The 15,481-nt window shown below is 42.1% G+C and overlaps 1 long non-coding RNA gene across 1 annotated transcript in view; it reads right to left on the bottom strand.

The window, feature by feature from the left end:
• The window catches only part of LOC118649874, a 30,950-nt gene that overhangs the window by 2,032 nt on the left and 13,437 nt on the right, over positions 1-15,481 (bottom strand). Inside the window, exon 2 of the long non-coding RNA XR_004965767.1 lies at positions 8,861-8,914. This is a non-coding gene — a long non-coding RNA (uncharacterized LOC118649874). The remainder of the gene's footprint in view (positions 1-8,860; positions 8,915-15,481) is intronic.

Raw genomic sequence — 15,481 nt, 5'->3', positions numbered from 1 at the left:
GACTCAGCCCTGTGGTCATGGCGTCCTGTCAATGAATAAGAACTGAAAGCCAGGAAGGTGAACTCACCTTCAGAACTGATAAGAGTCATTGTTTAGCTTTCCTTTATTCTTTGTTTTGATCTAAGGCTGCCTCTCCTATCACTTTCTCCCTTGACACAGTCTCTCATTGTCAACGTAGAGGCTAAAGAAAATTGTTCTTTCCACATAAGAGCAATATTCTCCCCTCCTTTTGTCTTTTCTAGGAAATTAGTAGCTCATGTTCCATGAGCTGGAGTGTTTTACCTTATCTTTTTCCTAGAAGAGAAGGGGGAATTTCAAAGCCATAATTTAGAATTATTCTGTCCACTTTATCCTAAATGGATTCTGTTCTCATTGAAATTTTTATCTCTAGACCTTACTAAAGATTATATTCAGACTCACCTACAGGCCCACAATTGTGCTCTCTTAGGAGCTGAGGTCTTTAGAAACACAATGACATGTGACAGGCTTTTGAATTGGGCTCTAGAAACTGTGTCTTTTATGGCCAAGTGGATTCCTTGCCATTTTAGAAACCAGTCTCTACATTGTCTTATAGAAGGACCTGAGAAACTGAGGGTTTTCTAAACAGACGGTACTTTCCCATTGTTCCAGGACAGACTTACGGAGATTTGTTGCTTCTTAAAATATTTATTTGAAACTTGAGGTCTAAAAATAATATCTAGTCATCAGATGGAAGCTTCCATTTAGCCCTTTATCATACAAGTACCAAGGGTGATGATGAAGACTAACGCTGCAGGCTGTGACAGCTTTTTACTGTGCAATTCAGTTTCAAGAAAATTTACATGGCCAAAAGCTGGGTGACATTCTTCCAGGATGTACCAGTTCCCCTATCAAGTTTGTTTTATTTGTCTTCTTTTTTTTTTTTGTCTTTTGTTAATCCTCATTCCAGGATAATTTTTCCACTGATTTTCAGAGAGAGCAAAAGGGAGGGGGGGGTGCAGAGAGAGAGAAATATCAATATGAGAGAGATACATCAATTAGTTGCCTCTCACATGAGCGACTGGGTCCGGGGATCAAATCTGAAACCTAGGTTTGTGTCCTTGACCTGGAATCGAACACATGACCCTTTGGTCTTTGGGCCATCCTCTAACCACTTAGAAACACCAGCCAGGGCCCAGTCAAGTCTTTGATGACTGGCATCTCTTTGGATTGGTTGGAACTTATGCTATGCCACTGCTTAAATAGATTACCATCTAGTCCAATTCCTTATTTTAAAAATAAGTCAGATCTCCATGAAGACTATGTTATGTCATTTGAATTCCACTTTAATACCCTTTCACTAACTTATGTGGTCATCCTATATAATGAAGAGGTAATATACAAATTGACCATCATGCCCTTGCACAAGATGGCTGCCCCCATGTGGTCAAAGATGGCCACCACAAGATGGCCAGCATGGGAGGGCAGTTAGGGGCAACCAGGCTGACAGAATAGGGCAGTTGGGGGTGACCAGGCCTGCAGGGGAGGGCAGTTGGGGGCAATCGGGCTGTCAGGGGAGCAGTTAGATGTCAATCAGGCTGGCAGGGGAGTGGTTAGAGGTGATCAGGCTGGCAGGCAGAAGTGGTTAGGGGCAATCAGGCAGACAGGCAGGCGAGCCGTTGGGAGCCAGCAATCCCAGATTGTGGGAGGGATGTCCAACTGCTGGTTTAGGCCCTACCCACAGGGCTCCCAGATTGGAGAGGGTACAGGCTAGGCTGAGGGACAACCCCCAAGTGCACAAATTTCAGTGTACTGGGCCTCTAGTCTATATATAATAATGAACCATATTCTAACAATACTTCACTGTTTTGATAATTGAAAGCAGCCTTACAGTTCAGTATACAAGCTCAATTATTCTACAGCATTTAATAGTTTTCTAAAAATACATAGATAGTTACAGCTTAGTATGCACACATATCTCTTCTCTGACCATAACACGATAAAAAACAAAGCTCAGAAGGGTTCATCCAGGAGCAGTAGAAAGAAAATGAAATTTGCCAGGTTCTCTGGATTCTAGTCCTGATTGTCACCAATAATTTTGTGACTTTGGGCAAGTCTAAAAGATAGGTGCTTAATTTGAGATTCTCAGTTGAGTGGTTAGACTAGGTGATGATTGAGATACCTTTCAACACTGAGATTCTTTTATTTCCTAATCTGTTTACCAGAAATTAGTATAATATACTCTTCTTACTGACCTTTCAAGAATCACGATGGCCACAGCAGAGTTTACCTACCAAGTAGCTCTGATTTCTGGTAAGCCATTGTAGCAAAGGCTGTTAGCCATCCACTAATGTCCACTTGCTACTTCTTTCTGGTATTAAAATACCCCACCCAGATTTTCACAGGGTTTAAGACAATTCCTGGCCTCTTTTGCAACTAGGCTCTGTGACTAAGTTCTGACTAATGACATGTGAGCCAGGAGTGGTGTGTATAATTTCCAGGTTTCACCCTTAACTAGGAGGGATGTGCCCCCCACTTCCTCTTTGCCCTGTTTCATTGTCTGGAGAGAGTGGTTATAGCTAACCCATATTGGACACAGAGATGGAAGCTGTATGTTAAATATACCAGGGTTAATATACCAGCCCTGTATTGCCTACTTCCAGACAGGCAGATAAGTGAAAAGTAAATTCTCACTGCACTGTGAGTATCTTTGTTTTAATAGCCACCAGTGAATGCTGTCATGGAATAAAATGAAGAATCCTAGTATTACTGGAGAAAGTAGAGGGGCAGATTTCCCAATGCTCATGGGAGTGGGGTTCTTGGGAAACCACTGAAATAAGCATTTTCAGAAGCCCCCACAGGAGAATGAGATGTGGTAGAAGACTTTATATGGGTGGAGTTATAGTTCTCGGGTTGCAAAGTCCCCTGCCCCTACCCCAGTCCTGAAGAAGGTGCAGCTGGGGTTCCAGTAGAGCCAAAAGCAGGGCCAGGGTCCAGAGCTTCCATTACATGTTGCAACCAGGGCCAGTCCAGCATCAGACTAATTAAAGTCCATTAGCTCACTGTGTGGAGCCCATATGGCTGAGAACCACATGGGCAAATGCAGGGGAATGCACCCTCTGCAACAGGAGTCAGGTGCAAACAGCAAGCAAGAGAGCCGAGAGGAACTCCCTTTGTCTAGTTTAAATATTCAGGCTCCGCGTTCTTGCAGTGGCCACAACTATTCTGGCCACTGATCGCTTCCATGTGTGACTGACAGATAAGCATCTTCCCACATCACTCAGACCTTACTGGGCACATGTCTGTTGTCCAGTCCCTTCCCCCATCCATCAGTGGGAAACAGAGAGTGTTAAATTACAGCTTTCTAGCAAAGCTGTACAAATAGCATGCCTATGTTATTAGTTCTTCCCTATACTCCTTTACTGTTAAATCATAACCAGGTTATTATAATGGTATCACTAGCAGGATGCTTCAGCCTTAGATCCCATGCCGTAGTAACCTAGCTTATACATTATGGTTCCATTTACAAAAGTTAAAAATTAAACATAGTTGTAATTATAAACTAAGACATCTCAAGTTTCATAGTTTGTAAGACCTGTTGATTACTAAGGCTGATGATGTTTTAATATAACATATCCTATCAGATAATGATAAAATGAATCTTTATCCTTAACATATTATATGGTAGTCAATATACTTTTCAAAATTCCAAGTTCAATAAATAGTCTTACACTACAGAAACATAGTATAAACATACTATAAAATATAAACACTACTGCCACCAGAAATGAAGTAATCAGTATTGGGTTGGGTTATAATAGCCACCAAACTGTCTTTAGAAAAGTGTTTCTTCAAATAAAAGACGTTTGTGAATCCTGAAATCTCAGGAACCCAAGGACTAGATGTCACTAACCTTTCTGCTAGTGTACTAGAAGATTATTTACAAAATTTTCCCTTTACTGGTCATTTACTGCCACATCTTGACTTCAACACTGGGCTGATTCATAAATCATTATGTCTGTATGTAAAACCAAGGACTGATATTGAACCAGCAACTACCTTGAGAATAAAAAACAAGCCACAATTTGGTCACAGTAATAGTGCCAGATACTGCAGACTGGTTCTCTCAACACCCCTTCTAGCATTTCTTCTTGTAGAATAAAGGTTGGAAAGTTAGAACTCACATTTCGCAGAGGGTTCTGCATGGGACCCAGTTTCTTCTAAGACCACTCACATTCTATAAACTACCTGATACCTTTTATTCAATCTCTTTCTCTTTACACTGGCTAATCTCCATCTATTTCTGTAACTAAGAATTCTGACTGCTACAGTGATATTTAATTATCTGCCTCTTTAAGGAGTGAAGATATGAGGAGCTTCATAAAAAAAATATTTTTTGGCTACCTTTTTAACATTGGAATTTTTAACATTAATTATTTTGTTAAGGGAAAGAGAAGGAGGCACCAGTCTGGAGGCTAGGTCTTGGGAGCTGTGAGTGCTAATCAGAAGTGTTAAACAGCTACCTTCTTATTCCAGACTGACTCAACAATCCATCTGCGAAGATAAGTAGTCATTTTCACACTGGTCTCAATGTGAACGTCAATGCTGGGAGACTACTGAGTGCAACTGAGCTTAAGATGGGTACTTTGATCATGTATTAAACTTCTGGAGGTTAAAGGATTAAGCAACAGGGGCCACAGTCATTGGGAACCCTGTTGATAGAGGAATTGTTAAACCTGCTTTATGTAGGTTTATGGTTCTCAGTGTGTGGTCCCAAAACAAGAATATCAGCATCACCTGGAAACTTCTTGAAAAATACAAATTTTTGCACATGTACTCACATGCCAGACCTACTGAATCAGAAACTCAGGGTCAGCCCCAGCATCTGTTTGAGAAAACCACCAGGCAATTCTGATAGTAGCTCAGGTTTGAGGACCACTGCTATAGGTTGTTCACCCCAGTTGAGGTTAAATGGAATTTAAGTTAGGGCAAGAAAAGACAATTGAAAAAAACAGGTCTTTGATTTAAAAGGAAGTGCATGTTAGAAGTAGAATGTAAATCTTTTCCCATATAAAATGGAAAAAGCATTAGTAAAAAGAGCATTGTCCTGGGAATCTAAATCATTGAATTTGAATTTTTAACAAATAATTAAGTAACTTTGAACTAATCACTTAATTTTGGGGGGATTCCATTTTCTCCTTTGTAAAATGAAGAAATGGAATAACATGTTCTCCAAAAGTCACAATTCTGTTTTCTATCAGTTCTGGACAAACTTAACACTATTATCCTTGTTAGCATCATATTGCTTCCTGAGTATCATGTTCTTTCTGGGTAAACCCAGAAACCTAATTTTCCAACATTCTGTTTTTCTACTTAGGAGCAGTAACTGGAAGAAAATTACTAAGAGATACATGTCGTTCTCTACCCCAAGTGAAAAGTCCAGGAGAACACTCCAGCTTAATTCAGAACAGGTAAAATCCCCTAGATAGCTGAAAGGCCAATGTAATATTTAAAATGTATTGGGAATTTACCAATACACTACAAAAATATGTACAAATTACTTATATGTGTCTTGTATATTATTGATGATTTTTGATCACATATGAAATTTGAATATTAATCCTGGACACTGTGTGTTAATTAAATCTACATCCAAAATTGAAGAATTGACACTCACTGGCATTTAGCCAAGACTCAGGCAGGTAGTGATTATACTTGGGAAAACCACAAAACTACACCTCTTAACAATCTAGAAACATTGGAACATTGAGAGGAGAGGAGATTTTCTACTTTGTGAATGTGGGAACTCGAGAGGAAAAAAGTCATCTGTGTAATGAAATGTATATGCATGAAGGAAAGGAGGGATGGGCCTACCTATGCAGCAACAGAGGCCAAGAACTAATTGGCTAATAAATTTGCTAAAGATGAAAATGCAAACACATCACAAGGCTCTAAAGTAATAAATTAATATAGAATGCCAGAAGGAAGTACAGCAAAAATGTGTCCCGAAGGCTGAGACTATATCTTTCTTCCTATCATCTATCTTGGCAGATAGGAGGTACTTAGTAGATATTTGAGATTGAATGAATGAATAAAGATTGTGAATGAGAATATTTTAATTTGTACATAATCACAAAAAGTCCACAAAATTTAGCTGTGTGTTTCAAGCAGAAACAACTTGTTTTATTTTTAATGACCCTAAAATATAGTATCTTCTTTCAAAGTTTTGCAAGGTGAAGGGAGTGGGAATTAATATTCATGCAATCTTTATTATGTTGAACCTTATGAAAGTATAGAGATTCACTGGTTTTGGCCTATAAAAATGTCAAATTCAAATGGTCTGACCTAATCATTATTATTATTATTATTATTATTATTATTATTATTATCATTATTTTGTCTAGCAGGAATTATCCACATTTAAAACACGGACTAGCACTATCTTTGTAAACACTGAGTCATAAAGAGTTAATCCTGGCATTTGAAGAGATAGAGTCAGTATATGTTATGAAGACTTGTGACTGCCCATTATCTATAGGGATTATTTTAGAGTATAAAACTTCTTATTAAAAAATTAGAGGTCTGGTGCATGAAATTCCTGCACAGGGGGTTGAGAGGGGGTCCCTCAGCCTGGCCTGCACCCTTTCCAAACCAGGACCCCTTGGGGGATGTCCGAAACCAGCAGTCAGACATCCCTCTCACAATCCGGGACCACTAGCTCCTAACCGCTCACCTGCCTGCCTTCCTGATCGCCCCTAAGTGCTCTGCCTGCCTGCCTGATCACCCCTAACCACCTCTGCCTCGGCCCCTGCAACTGTGGGTTTGTCTGGAAAGACGTCTGGAAGACGTACAGTCTATCCAGTCTAATTAGCACATTACCCATTTATTAGTATAGATAAATTAAACAGTGTTGTTCCAGAGCTATTAGAAGAAAACACTAGAAAAGAATCTTAAATAAGTTTTAAAATTAGATAGTGGTCATGGTTGCACAACTCAGTAAATGTACTAAAAATCACTAAATTGTACACTTTAAAAAAGTGAATTTTATAATGTATCTATTATCCTATATAATAGAAGGCTAACATGCAAATTGTCCCTTTAGTAGTTTGACCAACTGGGAGTTCAACCGCTTGCTGTGACGTGCGCTAACTACCAGGGGGCAGCATGGAATGCAGGAAGGCCCCGGCCCGGAAGGAAGGCCCTGGCCGGCAACCAGCAGTGGGGGGAAGGAAGGCCCCAATCTGCCCTGATCAACAGCCAGGCCTAGGGACCCTAGTTGTGCATGAACTTTGTGCACCAGGCCTCTAGTATCTCAATAAAGATGCTTTTAAAACTAGAAAAGACTAGAGCTACAGAGAGTGGAAATATAAGTGCACTATGTGGATTATTCTGCAGCACAGAGGAGGAGGAGGAGGAGGAGGAGGAGGAGGAGGAGGAGGAGGAGGAGGAGGAGGAGGAGGAGGAAGAGGAGGGGTGCATTACTGCCAAACCTCAGACATCTGCCTGATTGCTAGCCAACCTTCACAGTACCATCTTTGAGAAGATTGCATGTTGCAGCTCACGCCCTTGCCAAGTCATGAAAGCAAATATACATGCAGTATTAATAGCCTCTGGTATTTTCAGCACGATTCTTGAATTCTGGAAAGGGATCCCCTGAACATCCCTAAATTAAAGCAGAGTGGGTACTGTTGTCTTTGCAGAATGTCATTTCAGTCTTTGTATGAGGATCTTTCTCAAATCCACTTGTCCAGTGAATCCCATATGGCTGGCTCTAGGGCATACAATAAACGTAGAGAGTTACCTATTAGCCATGATTCTTGAACTGGGAGGAGGAAAGGTCAAGAATCCCAGATGAAAGGCCAAACACTCAGGAAAATGTACAGATACACAGACTCAATTTAACATAAAACATCAAGGACATAAGAGCCTTGAATCCCTTCCATGGACTCCCTATCAGAAATCCTTGGTCTGTGTTCTGCATTGTCTGCATTGCATTCTATTTGAGTATTTTAATAAAACTTAAGATTGAAAAATAAATACTAGAATCTTAGAAACCTCTAAAGAGGTCATCCCTTTTATTTACTATAACAAATACTTTAATTTCTTGACTAGAACCTACAACAGATGTTAAGAGGATGCAAATGTGCTGGACAATAGGAGAAAGAACCCAATAATTATAATTATTTTATGTTTTACCTAGAGGCCCAGTGCACAAATTCATGCACCAGTGGGGTCCCTCAGCCTGGCCTGTGGGATTGGGCTGGAACTGGCTCTCTGAAATCCCCATTGCAAGAGGGTGCAGGCCCAAACTAGGGACCCCACCGGTGCACAATCGGGGCCAGGGAGGGATGCAGGAGGTTAGCCAGCTAGGGAGGGACTACAGGAGGGCTCCAGGGCATGTCTGGCCTGTCTTGCCCAGTCCCAATTAGCCAGACCCCAGCAGCAAGCTAACCTACTGGTCAGAGCATCTGCCCCCTAGTGGTCAGTGCACGTCGTAGCGAGTGGTTGAGTGCCCTTACCATATCATTAGCATATTATGCTTTGATTGGTTGAATGGATGACCAGACGACCGGACACTTAGCAAATTAGGCTTTTATTATATAAGATTGCCTTTTGCTTCTCTGTTTTTTTCACTTGTTTGTCACATGATATTATTCAATTTTCAATGCTTCTTTGGCATTGCATTTTAGCCCAATACCTTCAAAGAGCTCACTATCAGTGGAGAAAACAAGACTGACAAATATAATGCAATGAGAAAATGGAAGAACAATTAGTAGTAAATATTCACCTTCAACGCAGGGCTGGATTTGAACATCAAGAAGACAAAAATCATGACTACAAAAGAAATACCTGACTTTAACATATACAATGAATATATTAAAAGTGTTGAAATGTTACTTACCTTGGTTCAATTATCAACTCAAATGGGCACTTCAGCCGGGAAATCAAGAGAAGGCTGAGAATCAGAAGGGCAGCAATAGAAAAATTAGGACAGATCTTCAAAAGCAAAGATGTGTCATTAGATACCAAGGTTAAGGTCATCCACACCCTTGTATTTCCAATTACTATGAATAGTTGAACAGAGAAGAAAATTGACAGAAAAAAATATTGACTCTCTTGAAATACAGTGTTAGAGAAGAGTCTATGGGTACCCTAGACCCGTGGTCAGCAAACCGCGGCTCACGAACCACATGCAGCTCTTTGGCCCCTTGAGTGTGGCTCTTCCACAAAATACCACGTGCAGGCGCGCACGTACAGTGCGATTGAAACTTCGTGGCCCATGCGCAGAAGTCGGTATTTTGTGGAAGAGCCACACTCAAGGTGCCAAAGAGCTGCATGTGACTCGCGAGCCGCGGTTTGCCAACCGCTGCCCTAGACACAGGAAAAACAAACAAGTATGTCCTAGAGCAAATTAAGCTTGAAACATGGAGGCAAAAATGACAAAACTGAAGTTGTCCTACTTAGGGGACATCATAAGAAGGCAGGTTTCTTTGGAAAAGACAATATTGCTAGGGAAAAGAGAAGGCAGCAAGAAAAGAGGAAAACCAAATATGAGACTCCATAAAAGAAGCCATAGGCTACAGGAGCTGAGCAGGGCTGTCGAGGACAGGACATTATGGACACCACTCATTCGCCAGGAGTCAGAGCTGATAACAGACACATTTACAATCATAACCCATAGAAAGAAAAGTGTTTCAAATAAAAACAGAAGTGTTCTGTGTTCTACCATCTGAGTGGCCTATACTAAAACCTAAGGACTTTATGAATGCTGCACTTAAATAGCAAAATTCTGGGGTGGGGGGCGGCATGTGAATAACCACCACTAAGAATGTATTTCCTGGCACTCCACACAACTCCATGCTACAAAATATGCACCTTAAAATTTAAGAAGTCATGGTCTTTCTACGTAAGTCACTCACAATCCATGCTCTCCAACTTATCAGAGAGAAAATGTTGCTTTTCTTTTTCTACATGGAAGTTCCAACAGGAAGTATAAAAGGAGAAATCTGTTCTTGCAAGATTCTCAACCGAAACAGAAACATTTCCATTAAAAATATAGCAAATAGGACTGTTCTCCTGAGATGTCTAACCTAATTAGTGAGATGAAAACATCTTTCAGATATTGCTTTGCTCATGTGTTTGGAGGTGATTATTAAAAAAAAACATTCAGTGTATTTCTCCTCTGTTATCTATGGAACACAGGCTGTGTCACTTGAGGTGAAAGGAGGCTGACAAAAAATAAATTTGCAGGTCATTTAAAAAGAGCACGGCTGGGATGAAAATAAAAGAGCCAAGACAAATTCTCAGGCGCCTCACCTATCCTCATGTTAGTTGTATTAACATCAAATGGTTTATATCTTTAAACCAAGCTACAGTAAGATTAAGTGGCTAGTAAGAATGAATAAAGTTAGTTTAATCAAACAGGATATTTTCTTGAGGGTTTTTTGTGTGATAACAACCAAATCCTAGAACACAGTCAATCAATGATGTTGCCTGAAGGAGTGGCCCTTGGAATCCAGCACATACTTTGCTCATAGCTGCAAACAGCCAGACCCACATTAGCATATTAGGAATTATATCGCCACATGCCATGGACAGTGGTCTTGGATGCATGTGTGTTTTACTTTTCAACATATAACATGCATATAGAAAAATGCATAAACTATACGTGTGCTCTTTGACAATTATTTATACAAACAGTCCAATCCAAGTCAAGAAGTAGAATACCATCAGCCCTCTACTGTGTACTTCTCCCCCAGAGATAACCACCACCTTTCCCTTGTTAATCATTTTTTTGCTTTTCTTTATATTGCTACTACATAATACACATTATTAAACAATGGAGTTTGGTTTTATCTGTATTTTAATTTTACAAGAGCAGAATCATGATGTGGGAATTTTTATGCCATGATTCCTTTATTAACTTTATGATCATGACACTTTCCATGATGTTCTCTGTAATTGTCACTTGTTCATTTACATTACTGTTTTAGTATTCCAATTTATTTCCCATTGTCCTGGGGCCTATAGGCAAGCATTTCTTTAGTGTATATTCCTGGAAATGCTGGGTATTATGGTATGTATATATCTTCAGTTTTCCTCAATAATGCCAAGCTTTCTTTCAATGCAATTTTATATCCTAACTAGTGGCTCAGTGCATGGATTCATGCACATTGAAAGAAAATTAATTAGAAGAAGTATTTTAATATTGCTATTCATCCTTTCTCTATAATAGAAGTGTCAACCAAATTCACAATCGACAGTGACAGATCAAAACACACACGTGCTGTTGGTGCCGGCAAGAGTTTTATATGTATCGCACAAGCGCAAGCCAACTTTTATATTCTATATACTAGAGGCCTGATGCATGAAATTCATCTGGCACCTGGGACCCAGGCTACCCTCACAACCCTGGTTTCATCCAGACAGTCATCCAGAAGGAGGTCCAGTCTAATTAGCATATTACCCTTTTATTATCCTATCTAATAAAAGAGAAACATGGTAATTGGCGTACGACTGCTACCCTTCCCATTGGCTAATCAGGGCGATATGCAAATTAACTGCCAGCCAAGATGGCGGCCGGCAGCCAGGCAGCTTAAACTGAACATGAGGCTTACTTGCTTCAGTGATGGAGGACTGCAACGTTCCCCGCCTGCCTTGCCAGCCTCTGAGCTTGCAGTTTAAAAAACATTGTAACAAATATAGAAGCTAAACAAAACCCCAGAAACCAGCTTTCAGAGAGCTGGGATCTCAGAGCTGGAGTTGATACAGAGTTTTAATTATAGAACCGAAACAAACCAGATACCTGTTTGCAGCAGCTGAGGCCTCAGAGCTGGAGCCAAGCCTCAGAGCTAAAGCTGTCCCAGAATAAAAGAAAGAAAGAAAGAAAGAAAGAAAGAAAGAAAGAAAGAAAGAAAGAAAGAAAGAAAGAAAGAAGCAGTTGGGAGCTTCAGTCCCAGCCTGAAAACAGCCCTCAGCCCCTCACCCAGACTGGCCAGGCACCCCAGTGGAGACCCCCACCCTGAAGGGTGTGTGACCAGCTGCAAACAGCCATCATCCCTTCATCCAGGCTGGCCAGGCACCCCAGTGGGGACCCCCACCCTGATCCAGGACACCCTTCAGGGCAAACCAGCTGGCCCCCACCCATGCACCAGGCCTCTATTCTATATAGTAAACGGGTTATATGCCTCCCAGCACCGGGATCAACGGAGCCGCGAGGCCTCCCAGAACCGGGATCAGCATGAAGGGGGCAGCGCCCAAACCCCCTGATTGCCCTGTGGCTCTGTGTGTGACGGGGGCGGGGCCACAACCTCCCTATTGGCCCTGCTCTGTGCCTGATAGGGGGGAGCTCCCCAACCCCCTGATCACCCTGCAGCTCTGTGTGTGACAGGGTGCGGCGCCCCAACCCCCCCACCCCACAGGCCCTGCTCTGTGTGTGATGGGGTAGAGCCATAACCTCCCCATCGGCCCTGCCGTGAGTGTGAGAGTGGCGGCGCCCCAACCCCCTGATTGGCCCTGCTCTGTGCGTGACAGGGGGGAGCTCCCCAACCCCCTGATCGGCCCTGCTCTGTGTGTGACAGGAGGGATCTCCCCAATCCCCTGATCAGCCCTGCTCTGTGCGTGATAGGGGGCAGCACCCCAACCCCCTGATTGGCCCTGCTCTGTGCATGACAGGGGGTGGCACCACAACCTCCCCATCGACCCTGAATTGAGTGTGACAGGGGGTGGTGCCCCAACCCCCCAATCGGCCCTACCCTGAGCATGACTGAGGGTGGCATCGCAACCTCCCAATCCGCCCTGCTCTGTGCATGACAGGGGGTGGCGCCCCAACTCCCCAATCGGCCCTGCTCTGAGCCCGACCAGGGGCTGCACCTAGAGATTGGGTCTGCCCTCTGCCACCCGGGAGCAGCCCTAAGCCAGCAGGTCATTATCTCCCGAGGGGTCCCAGACTGCAAGAGGGCACAGGCCGGGCTGAGATACCCCCCCCCCGCCCCCCCTGAGTGCACAAATTTTGGTGCACCGGGCCTCTAGTATATAATAAAAGAGTAATATGCAAATTGACCCTAATGGCGGAACGACCAGAATGACCACTCGACCAATCACTATGAGGCACACTGACCACCTCTCTGTCTCTTTCCCCATCCAGCAGGCTTCCATCACCTGATGGAGGCCAGGGAACTGGGGGTGGGTGGTGGCACCAGGCCAAGGTCCCCACCCCATTGGTTGCCCCACTCACAGAGGGTGACCCATGGCGGGGGTGGGGCTGGCCAGCGGGCATGAAGGGCCGACCTCTTCGTCCCTCCCCCTGGCTGGCAGGCCCTGATTGCCTGATGGTGAACAGGGAACTGGGGGTGGATAGCGGTAAGTGGCAGGGTTGGCTGTCGGCAGCAGGGGAAGATGGCCCTGATTGCAGGCCAGGCCTAGGAACCATACCCAAACATGAATTTCATGCATTGGGCCTCTAGTATATAGAATAAACTTTCTTAATCATACCTGTTTCTGATGTAGCTAAACTTTTTCCAGCCCAGTGAAGCACCCCAACTTCTCTTTCAGGTAATTGTCAGCAACACAGCAGTAAATATCAACATGAAGCAGATTATTATTGTAGATCACACAGGGAGAACAAAGGGTAAAATATTTAACTTCAGCAGCATTTGACTATATTCTGCGCAGTGAGAAAACCTGAAGTCATTTTCAAAGTCCACCATTTCTTACTTATTTTCAGTCAGGTCAAGTTTTTAAACTTTCTAAATCTCCATTTTCTGGCTAAAGAAAAGAAAATAGGATTCTATTGAGTCTCCCATCTACCTATTCCAGGACTTCTGTGAGGATCAAATGAGATGGGGCACAGGAAAATGCTTCACAGACATTTGGTTAAAGTATAAAATGTTTCCACCTGGCTATAAAGCAAGTCATGTTCCTGGGCTGAAGAAACTGCAAGGAGGATAGTTGTCACTAGGGAGAGGAAGCTGGGTGTTGCTATGTGACATCATTACCTGGTGCTCACAGCGACCATTTCCAGGCTGGGCTGGGCTGTGGGCCGCATTTTGTGCCATGGGGTCTGAACAGCGTTGGCTGATATTTGGTGGGTTGTCGCTCCAGGATGGTGGCAGGGCCTGTGTCCCACTTGGGGGAAGCCGAGTATTGCTTTGTCGGCACCAGGCCCGCAGTGCTGTTTCTTTGTAAATGGCCAGTGCACATCACAGCAGCTCCTAAATTGAGCATCTGCCCCCTGGTGATCTGTGTGTGTCATAGTGACCGGTTGGATGGTCGAAGGAATACTTAGCATATTAGCCTTTTATATAGAGAGATTTTAGCCAATCTGGTCATTGTGTCATTGTCATTTTAATTTTTCTAATTGCTAATGAAATTGAGCACCTATTTCAGTTTACTGACCTCCATCGTGTCTTAATTTTATAATCATCTCACCACATTTTTTGTATGCCACATTCATATGCAGCAAGAAACCTAATCATTTTCCGGTTAATCTGGAATAATATCATTTATGTGATTATAAAACTATATATTAACTGTGCTTCAGTTCTCACCAGTCGTTGAAACAGCCTGCAAAGGATGGAATGGTTTTTTATTATATCTACTGCTTGATGTTATAAAGAAAGTTTTTTACAGCCCAGCCTATATCTAGTCCTAAGCTAATCATGGTGAAGTGGTACCAGGATAAAAGATGAAACTTGAACTCTTTCTGCCACATAAAGAAGCCTGTGTAATGCAAAAATTGAGGCCTTAAGACCCATCAATGCAGAGCATTATGATAGTAGCTGATGGAATTGGTTTCTATTTTCTGAGTGGTGTTACAGACTTTGATACTTAGGGTAACACTAGGATTCTCTCTTCTTCTAACTGAAAGAGCCCCATAATTTCAGAGTAAGAAAGATGTAATATGCTATTGTGTTTCTTATAGAGGCATTCATTAACTATTTACCTCATGGGCCCCCAAGGTCAGGGGCAAGCTATACTCTTCCTGATAAAGAGCATTTTCTGAAAGAGTCTCTATCTTGCCGGAATGTAGCCAGCTCTGCATGACCTTGGCTGTGCAGCACAGAGAGCCCCACTGTGCCCAGCGTTAATCTTTTAATCCTCTTAAATCATTTGGTTTATTGTCCTAATCTACCTGTTTTCGTTGTTTTTGTATTGTAAGTCAAAAAGAAAATCTTTTCAGCAAGGGGAAGATGGTCCTGATTGTTCTAGAAAATAGTTTAATAAAGGACATTTTAAACTACTAATTTTGGTGAACATGAACTGAAATGAAACTTTGTTTTTATTTCTTTTTCAAATTGCATGAATATACATGCATTTTCTAGTTTTTTCTCTTTTGTGAAAAAAAATTCCCAAGACCTATTTACAAAATAAATATGCTTCTAAAGTACATAATTATATATAAGTATAAGCCTATTCAAAAATGAATAATTGCACAAATAGCAAAGAAATTCTTCAAAGACACCCATCTTCATGGGTTTTTTGTTTATTTGCCTTTTTTTCCTTGTCCTTTTCAGAGTGAATA

The sequence above is a fragment of the Myotis myotis genome, unplaced genomic scaffold, assembly GCF_014108235.1.
Source record: "Myotis myotis isolate mMyoMyo1 unplaced genomic scaffold, mMyoMyo1.p scaffold_m19_p_3, whole genome shotgun sequence".
Classification (NCBI taxonomy): domain Eukaryota; kingdom Metazoa; phylum Chordata; class Mammalia; order Chiroptera; family Vespertilionidae; genus Myotis; species Myotis myotis.
The sequence above is the reverse complement of the archived record's forward strand: the minus strand, read 5'-3'. Positions and strand labels throughout refer to the sequence as shown.